The 10510-nt window shown below is 45.0% G+C and overlaps 1 long non-coding RNA gene across 1 annotated transcript; it reads left to right on the plus strand.

Moving 5' to 3' along the window:
- Positions 1 to 2834: 2834 nt before the first annotated feature.
- Positions 2835 to 5353, plus strand: LOC125617113. Its single transcript, XR_007347986.1, has 2 exons — positions 2835 to 2890; positions 3576 to 5353. It is a non-coding gene; the product is annotated as an uncharacterized LOC125617113 (long non-coding RNA).
- Positions 5354 to 10510: the final 5157 nt, after the last annotated feature.

The raw sequence follows: 10510 nt of genomic DNA on the forward strand, positions 1-10510 counted from the left end.
CTGGCAGGAATGCCTTTTGCAAAGACATCATGCTCTCCGACAAAACCACATTAATCATCAACCCAGGAAACTGGAACACTCTATGAAACCATTGCTATAAATTCAATATTTACACAAAATCTGGAGGTTGAAGTTTTTACTGTAGGGAGGGAAAGCATGAAAAGCTGCCAGAAAGAGAAGCCCAGTTCCTACCTCCACTCACCCCGTTCATCTGCAAAAGTCACATTCTCATTTCACAGCTAAGGAAACTGAGTTGCACAAAAGGCAAAGTGTCGTTCCAAGAAAGTGCCCATGCTCTGTGATTCCAACATGACCATGCATGTTTTGAGTTGAGTAAACTGCAGTCCCCAGGGTACAATGCCCTGCCCAATGTCACACAGCAAATAAGCATTCAAGTGAACAGTCAAGCTCAATTTGCCTGCACCAAGACCACATCCTCCAGCCAATGCAGGCCAGCCAAGGGAAGAAGAGGGAAAAAGTAGCTATTTATTTGTTTATTTATTTATTTATTTTGGCACTCGAGATTGAATCTAGAAGTGCTTTACCATTGAGTTCCATCCCCAGTGCTTTTCGTTTTTTATTTTGACACAGGGTCTTGCTAACTTGCTTAGGATCTCAGTAAGTTGCAGAAGTTGGTCTAGAACTTGTGATCCTCCTGCTTCAGCCTCCTGAATCCCTAGGATTACAGGTATGTGCCACCACACCTTGCTGGCTGGATTGTGTCTAAAGAAGCAAGCCTAAGAATCCTCATTTGGATAATTCTTTGGAAATATGAAACCCTGAGAGACGGAGGAAGCTGCATGTAGACAGCTGAGGGTTGGTTGAAGCTGTTGGAACCTCTGTTTCTGGAAGTATTGCGAAGCTTCCTGCCTGGGAGTTGCCCAGGGACCTTATCTCAAGTATCATTTGGCTAAAGCCTAGTCCACACTTCCTGGGTCAGTATCTCAGGGTGGGGCCCTTCAACCTGAACTGTTAAGCCTCCCCAGAGGATCTGGTGTACAGGTGCCACAGGATTAACATTCTTCACTAAACAGCATGCAGAATGGGTCTAGGTCTCACACCCAAGTCAGGGTCAGACCAGAAAAGGACCACCAACCTGCCTTCAGCCCCCAGGTGTCCTTTCAGTCCACACACAGTGCTTAACACAGCACAGTCCAGAGTTAGTGCTCCTGAAAGATGTCTCTCTGCCGTTTTCATTTCTAAACCTGTCATAAAAGCCACTCTTGTCTCCTAATGAGGTAATTGGTGCCATAACACCATTAGGAGGTTGCCCCTGGAGTGCAGCTCAATTAAGAAAGGTATATTAAAATGATGCACATTTCTTTATTTAGCTGAAATGCTAGTTCTAGACTGGCTAAGTAATAGGATGTAGTTAATGAGCAGAGCATGGGGCTCGTTTAATTCCACACTGTAGCTTTCTAACTAATTGAGGCATTGTTCTTCCTCACCCCACTGATCAATTTTTTCTTTCCTAATGTTAAGAGAGAGAAAAAAAATAATACCACTCAGGTATCAGATGACAGAAGGGAAAACCTAAAACCTATATGAAGCCTAATTCCCAGCTGGATTGTAACAGGCCAGCCTTCCAGGGACAGGATTCCCTGTGTTACGAGCTGACATGGTAGGTTCATTCTGGGCTGAAGATGAACTTGAAAGCATAGTAACAGTGCCCTCATTTCAAAAGTTCTGCTCTTGGATAGGCCTAGGGGACCATCTAACTTTTCTGGTAAAGTGTGGTCCCTAGGCCAGCAGTGGCACCTGGGAGCTTGCTGGAAATGCAAATTCCCAAACCACCCCAAACCTACCAAATCAGAATCAGACCCTCAAGTGGCCCTATGCACTTTGAATTTTAGGATGCATTGTTGCAAATCCTTCCAGATGTTAGAATCCCTAACCAGCCTCCAGGCAGCCAGGTTTACCTCTTTGCAGGTAGGACTGTTCTCGTGGAAGAGAAAAAAAACAAAAAACAAAACATTTTTTAAAAAAATAAAAGAAACCAAGGGAGAAACAGAAAAGACCAAGAAAATGCTCCTGGCCTCATGGAGTTCAAAAGCCCATGTTTTATTTTGCTCACCAAACCACAGACCCCTCCTGTATCACACCCAAGGGCTGCCGCTCGGCCTCTGCCAAGCCCACAGCTAAACGAAAAGCCAGAAGGAAAACACTCGTCCCACATGGGAGAGCCAGGAACTCCAAGACAGAGCCCAACCTTCTAACCTCATGGAATCACAGCATGCAGGAGTCAGCAGGGGCCTTAGAAGTCATTTCCCATCCTTTCATCCTACACAACAAACCGAGGCCCACAGAGCAAGCGATTTGTCCAAGCTGCCTATGACCCTTAGTGGCAGAGCTGGCTGGGATTGAGCCCAGGTACGCTGTCTATAGTTCTTTTCCCTCACACCAGGAGACCTTGGGGGAATCTGTGCAAGGACTCTCTCAAGGTCGGCATGCAAAAGCCATTTCAAAATTTGTACAATGTGAAAATGTTCTCTTCTAAAGCAAATATAACATTGCACAGTTATAACCACAGTTGTGGACAGATAATCCTGAGAAGCGGGATCCACCAATGCTTTCTAGATTACAAACTAGCTGGAATATTGAACAGAAAGTGAGAACTAACCAGAATCTTTCTAAAAACGTGAGCTGAATTCAATACTTCAGATTAGAAAAGATGGCCAACTTTTTCTTAATCTTTTTGTTTGTTTGTTTGTTTCTTTGTTGATTTATTTATTTATTTTTGTACTGAGGATTGAACTCAGGGGTGCTTTACCACTGAGGTACATCTCCAGCCCTTTTTATTTTTTATTTTGAGACAGAGTCTTGCTAAGTTGCCTAGGCTGGCATTGAACTTGCCAACCTCCTTCTGCCTCCCAAGTAGCTGGGATTAAAGGTATGTACCATTGTGCCTGCCTCACCTCTTGTCTTAGTGAGCTGCTTCTTTCTACCTTTTGTGCATGCACATTGCCTGTGTCAAGTACCACCAGCTCAATCAAGTACAGTAGCCCCCTGCTTTATCCCCTGGGGGCAGTCTTCCAAGATACCTAGTGGATGCCTAAAACTGTGGATAGTACTGAACTCTATACACTGTGTTTTTTCCCTATACTTCCTGTAACATTGACTCATAGGACCAGAGTTAGTCCATTTTTCCATTTCCATGCTCTGATCTTGTGCATCACTATCCTTGCACTTTAGGAACATTATGAAGTCAAATTGGGTTTACTTGAAATAAGGGTTACTTGCAGTCAATCTGATAACTGAGATGGCTACCAAGTGACTAACACCAATGGGTGGGTAGCATATACAATGTGGATACACTGGAAAAGGGAACAAATTCACATTCTAGTCAGGATGGAGTGGGATGGTACAAGACTTCAGTCTACTTCTCAGAATAGTGTGCACGATAAAGCATGAAATGTTTATTTCTGGAATTTTCCATTTAATGTTTCTGGACCACAGTTGATCACTGGTAGCCAAATTTCAGAAAGTAAAACTGTGGACACAGGTGGACTACTGTATCTTCCTAACTGATGGTTTGGTTGAAAGCCAAAGTCACCATTTATTTTTTCTTCAAATAGGCACAGCCCAACTTGAGAACCAAGTCAAAATAATATAAATGCCGGCAAAACCAAAATTCTCAACCAACAACCCCATAACAGAGCAGACCGCACAAAACTCGGATCCAAAATGACCAAACAGCCCCAGTGGAAAATCCACATAAGAAAACCTGCTATAAGGAAGGTACTTCATTAAATCCAGCTGGATAAATCTTAATTCTCAAAACTCCCTTTCTCTGCCACTTCCAGAAGCCACACCACCTTCCAATCGCAACATCCTCTGTAGTGACTATCACCTCCCGTCCCTCCAATGCCAGAAGTGTCAAGCATCAGCCTCATGCTCACACAGCCTATGAAAGTGAGGTTTCTACATCAAGGACCCCGGAATCAACCCTCACTTCCTGGCCTTTCCTTTGGTCCTGAGCACCCTCCTATTTCTCTAAACTGCAAAGGGGAGGAGGGAGCAACCGAACCTTCTCTACAGCCGTTCGAGTGACTGCTATGTTTCCATGGCTCACTTTCCACTGTTCTTGGTGACCCCTGCAGATTTCCCTTATGAGTTAGTGTCCCGGAATGTCTCTTTATTAGGTGTCTGGAGAAGCAGAGCTGTCCTGATGCCAGCGCCCCCACACTGAGGACTTTATTAGTTTTTTAATTTCTGTCTGGGTGCCCCTGCTGCATCAAACTTTCCACAGCTGTTAGAGCTATTAAGTAAGTAGCCTCATTGGGCCCTTTCCCCACCCCCACCTCCTTCTTAATAACATGAGAAATTTCTGGACATGCTACTTGGAGCCTTTAAAATGCAGATACTTTGTCTCACTGGTGAGAAATTGTTGGGGGTCCAGATGGGGAGAGGATGTTCTGTCATAAGAAAGATCTCCTGGTCTTTTTGGTGTCTTAGTTTGGAGCTGGGCTGTTCAGGCAACCATGGGGACCCAAAGCTGGTGGGGGACAGCAAAAGTGAGACCCACTCTCTCAACAGTGCACAGCAAGCTGAAGACCAGGGTAGCTCTGACTGTTTTTAGACTGACTTGGAATCCAGCCCAGAGCTTTATGCCAGGTTCAAAGCGTTCCCTCCTGAGTGGACATTATAAGACCCGCAGAGAAGAATAAAACAGAAGGACTAGCAAAAGTTCCCCGAGGTAGGCAAACAGCTGTGATTCTAAGAGCCTGTGCTATTGCTCCTGTCTCCCCTGAGAGGGAAATACCAGGCCCCACCCACCCTCCCTCACAGCACCCCTGAGATGTCATGGGCTGCCTGGGTGAGGACCAGCAGTCACAGGATACCCGTGGGCACAACCAAGATGGCCACACACACTCACAGAGTGTACTGTTAGACCATGCCACATGGCTCTTTCCCATCCCACTCCTGCATCTGGAAGGTTGTCCACTGGGGGTGGGGGAGGACAGAGTAAGTGGCTTGAGGGACCAGAATGCACAGTGTCCCTCCCAGCTGCAGCACTTGGCTTTCGCCTCGCATGCCTTCCTTTGAGGAGACTTGATTTGCGGGGTGAATGTGAAAACCCGTAAAGAAGAAAACGCTTTGGTGGTACCCGCCTCGGGAACAATTTCGCTCTGAGAGCAAGTGGGTATTGGAGGTTAATCCCTCTGTGGAAATACTGGATTGAAAGCCCTGAGGTCAGGGGTCTGAGTACCGCTTCTGTTTACATATCAACTTCCTGGTCCTGGGAGACCACGCAGGGCCAGGGGAGGGGAACGGACAAGAAAGGAAAGAAAATGAGAATTTTTAAATTAAATGCCCTCCCCTCTAAAAATAAAGTCAACAACATGAGGTAGAGCTTGTGGAATCAAGGTGTGATTTTCATGTCTATGAACATAAATTTCTTTTAATTTTTTTTTTCAGTCATGGTTACATCCTGGAGTTAAAGCATCTTTTGAAACACAATTTGAAATGAAATACTGATACGTGTGTAAGTGTGTGGAGGGTAGGTAGGTAGGTATGATTTTTAAACAAGACACAGGAAGAAAGAAACGCTACTTGTCTCTTGAGTATCAGAGGGAGCTCAATCAAATTAAGCCAATGTGCTTCAACCCCCTTGGCTCTACTGTAACAGTGGGTTCTGATTTGGTTTAAGTTTGGTTTACAATCATGAAGATTCTACGTCAGGCCAGTGAGCTGAAAACTGTTGTATTAAAGGCCCATTTGAAACTACCAGCCACATGTGTACATCAGAAGCTTAGATGATAGTGTTAAAGCTAAGCAACCCCACTCTCTCAAAAGAGTGAAAAGGAAGCCAGACACGGTGACACACACCTGTGATCCCAGCAACTTGGGAAGCTGAGGCAGTAGGATCACAAGTTCAAAGCCAGCCTCAGCATTTTAGGCCCTAAGCAACTCAGTGACATCCTGTCTCTAAATAAAATGTAAAAAGAGCAAAAGAGCTGGGGATATGGCTCAGTGGTTAAGCATACCTGGGTTCAATCCCTGGAGAGAGAGAGAGAGAGAGAGAGAGAGAGAGAGAGAGAGAGAGAAGGAAGAAAAGTGAAGAGAGGAAAAAGAGAATGTTTCTTTCATCTCCTCAAAAAAAGGCAAAGCAAAACTACAAAGTTGGGGAGACAGCTTCAGAAAGACCTAGAAGATATGCAAAATGATTAATCAAGAAAGTTTTTCAAGACCTAGAATTTTTTTAAAAGATTAAATGTAAAAGGCAAAATAGTTCATTTATTTGTTTGTTAGTTTGTTTGAAGAAAGGCAGGGACTTAAAAGTCTGTCCCAGATGTATGTAAGGACATTAACAAAGTATTCATGAAGAAACAGTGGAAAACCTATTACTTGGGACATTTACAACCAGATAAAAAAATTAGGTATGTAGGACTTATATCCAAAAGAGTCCATAACAAAACAGACCCCAAATTCCTGAGCACTAGTTTCCTCTTGTGTTTCTAACTCCTGTTTTTTGTTTTTTTTGTTTTTTGTTTGTTTGTTTGTTTGTTTTGGGGGGGGGTAGATTTTTTTTCTTAAGGTTTTTGCAAATATTAAAGAAAATTCTCACTGTTTGCTCTTGTCAAATGTAAAAAGAAAGCATTTCTGCAATAAATCTTTGCACTTTGAGTCTCCAACTAAAGAATTCTTTAATCCTAAGGATTACATTTTGGGGCAGGGGTGGGATGGGGGCAGTACCAGAAATTGAACTCAGGGGCACTCAACCACTGAGCCACATCCCCAGCCCTATTTTGTATTTTACCTAGAGACAGGGTCTCACTGAGTTGCTTAGCTCCTCACCATTGCTGAGGCTGGCTTTGAACTTGCTTTTCTCCTGTCTCAGCCTCCTGAGTCGCTGGGATTACAGGCATGCACCACCTGCCCAGCTCTAAAGACTACATTTTGAAAAATGAATTTGTTAACAGAAACATCAAAAAAGTGAATAAAAGTTGATATCAAATCCTATGGACCATTAATTATCCTTTAAAAAAGATTCTAGCTCTTTCCTTTTTCTCAAAAAATTCTGTGGTACACTAATTCTTCACCTATTTGGTCCCTGTCTTAACATTTGGACATCTTCCTTTTTTATTTCTCATCCCCTAAAGGGGGGTGGTTTCCTGGTTATTTTCTCACACAAATTCCTTCAGAGCACCTGGCGTTAGGAAGGTGGCTGGCTGTTTCCTCAGCAGGAAGACAGGAAGATAAGAGAACAAGGAGCAAGAAGACCCAGCAACAATCCAGCAATGGACCAGCAGATGCAGAGCCAGTTGTTTCAAGCCAGCAAAGTTCAGAAATGCCAGGACTAGAGACATCTGGAAGAGACACCTACCACAAAAGGGTCTGCGTTTCTTAGGATCATTGGTGCTCTCTCAACCCTTTTGCGGAAGGATTTTTGAGAAGGTGAGACATTTTGCCAGGCTGAATATGGTGGCTGAATAAAGAGAAAAGAATTCAGGTCTCAGTTGAAAATATCAGAGATTGTCAGAGAGTAAGTGATGAGTCACAGGATGACATCAGACTGTGTTATAGGCAGAATCAAAATCTGACAATGAGCTAGCTGCCCTTTGGGTTTCAAAATGCCAAATGGCTGGGACCTGGAGTCTATAATGAACTATGGTCAGGATCACATAAGTTAACCCCCAAACCAGGACATTTTTGAAAGGAAAAAGAGGGGAATCTATTACAATTATACTGAGAGAACCCATATATTTAAGGACTGCCCTAAACAAACCTGGACATGATTGCCCCTGGTTATAAATCCCTCCAAAGCAAAGGAGGGAAAGTCTAGCTGCCCTGGGAATGGATTCCAGACAAGGCTGGGTCCAGCTAAGCTTTTTTTTGCCAGCGGAAAAGCAGCCACAACAGCAAGGAGTTGGGTGGTCCCTTGGTCAACTGAGAATGGGAAATAGATTGTCCATGTCCTTGTGTTCTCTTGGAGAGTCACAGTCTGCACTAGTAAGATGCCGAGAAGGATTGAAGTTGATTAAATTACTTAGCATTATTCCATTCCGGCTTTCCCAAAGGTGTTGGGAGATCTTGTTTCATGCCCAAACCTAGAACATTCAGGCAAACTCTGTTCTAAACCCTTGGAAGCAAAATTCAGAGGCAAGGGCTGGGGTTGCTGCCTTTAAAAAGGGTTGAAGTTCTTTCCTTTTCCTCAAAAAATTCTGTGATACACTAATTCTTCACCTATTTGGTCCCTGTCTTGCACAGTTGGACATCTTCCTTTTTTATTTCTCATTCCCTAAAGGAGGGTGGTTTCCTGGTATTTTCTCACACAAATTCTTTCAGAGCACCTGGCAGCAGGTAGGTGGCTATTTCCTCAGCTATTATTTGGTCTGTGGGAGGAGGGATCCTGCAGAGTATGTACTTCCAGGGCTTCCACACTCCTCGGGATGACACTGGCAGACGTTCTGCCCCGTGAGATAATATAGGAACCCACTGAGGTGCAGCTGAAGGCCTGCAGAAACATGTCGGAAGCCATCCCGTGCCAGAAGCAGGGAACCTTGGGGTTCATGTTAGCATGGGCAAGCCTTCCTAGCCCCTTGGATCCATTTACTCCAAGGAGACTGATTGGTAATAAGAACTACACTAGATATTAAGGAAGTGGTAAGCCCACCCTAACTCAGCTGAGCCACAGAGAACCTCTGATTCCCTGTGTCTCCTCCACTGGTGGCCTGAGGCTGTACCTCACCCAGGCTTCCATTTCTTTGGCATGCGCATCCTGGGGGAGTGCCCTGGGAGTATAGGTGGTGCAATCCAGGTCAAGGCCTCTCTAAACAAGGTGCAGATGAGTTCTGGGAAGTGAGGTGATGAGTGACTGCAGAGCGTAGGAGTCAAGCCAGGCTGCATGGACACCAGGTGAAGCACATGTCACTGGGTGTGGCAGGGCAGTTGCAGACTCCTGAGCATTCTCACCTGGATAATCATGAAATCCTCCAAGGGCATGTCCAGGTGACTGGTCTCTTGATGTTCCCACGTGTCCTCCACTTGCAGGCTGAGGGATCTTTCTAAAACACAGACTCATGTGAGTCTCTCAAGGCATATTCCAGTGAGATGGGGGATCCACCAGGAACCTCCTACAGAAAGGCTGTGGTGAAGGGACGGGGTGGGTGGTAGAGACCAGTGATTCTCATTGACAAGGTTCAAATTTCACGTGTCACCCATGGCTCTCAAAAAGAATTTCATAAGGACACCCCGCCTCTCCCCTTCCCTTCACTCTGTCTCCTCTACTGCATCCACCTAGGTCCAGCTGCCCTTGGATTTCTAAACATATCAATATTCTCATAATCCCTTGCTTTTCCTACCATTTCCTTTTGCTCATAATATCTGTCTCCCTAGACACATCTTAATTGTGAACTTTATGATCCATCTAACCAGGAAGACTTTGCTACTCCATCTCCACCCAGGTCAAATTCAGCCCTCTCCTCAGCGGGCCCATATCACTCTGTGTGGCACTCCCCATGCCACAAGGGTAGGCTTCACAACTAGACTCTGAGCTCCCAAGGGTAGGAAACTGTTAAATCCACTTCTTTGTCCTCAATGCCTACTCCATGCCTGTCAGGTGGCCAGTGCCAATTAATGTGGAGTCACAGGATAACACAGAACCCTGTAGAATCCAATCACGGTTCAGTTTTCTTCAGTCCTTAGCATTTGGGGGGCGGGGTGCACAGGGGATTGAACTCAGGGGCATTTGACCCCTGAGCCCCATCCCCAGCCCTATTTAGAATGTTATTTAGAGACAGGGTCTCACTGAATTGCTTAGCACCTCACTGTTGATGAGGCTGGCTTTGAATTGGCAATCCTCCTGCCTCTGCCTCCTGAGCCAATGGGATTACAGGCATGGGCCACTGCACCTGGCAATCAGGCCTTAGCGTTTTAAGTTTGAAAATAAATCAAACCAGGAAAACATCGTTATGTTGGAGTCTGAAAAGAATGATTGAAATGATTAAAATGTGGAAATATACTAGGACTTTACAATCGTGGCAGAACCAAAAGATGTTTGCTAGAGTTTCCCATCCCACCAACTCCTTCCCCAAAAGAACCCAAGCCACTTCAAAGAGAGCTAAATATGCCCACCCAGTACCCTTGACCTATGAGGGTCCCTTCAGGAAGGAGGGGCATGAACAGGCAGCTTCAGCTCAAAACTAGAGGTTTCTAAGGAGGAAGATACGGGGAAGACGCAAGGACAGAAATGAGACAGTATGACAGCATCTGGGAGGTGAAGAGAGGACCAGAGACGTGACCAGAAAGACACAGAGTTGCAAGTAACACCAAGCCCCTGTCGGAGAGGAAGGTTCTGGTGCAAGGAAGTACAGATGGCCCCCCCCCCCCCGGAGCTTGAGAGAGGCGGGAGGTAGCGCATCTTCAGGATGCAGAGCTAAATAAGCAAGTCTGTATTTTTGCATTCTCTGGTTCATTTCCAGCCATAAAAATATGGCCCAAGATTTATAAAACTGTCCCTGAAGCATTCCACATGCTTCTCAAAGCAGAAGATAATTATTATGAACAA

This window comes from Marmota marmota, unplaced genomic scaffold (assembly GCF_001458135.2).
Source record: "Marmota marmota marmota unplaced genomic scaffold, marMar, whole genome shotgun sequence".
Lineage (NCBI taxonomy): Eukaryota > Metazoa > Chordata > Mammalia > Rodentia > Sciuridae > Marmota > Marmota marmota.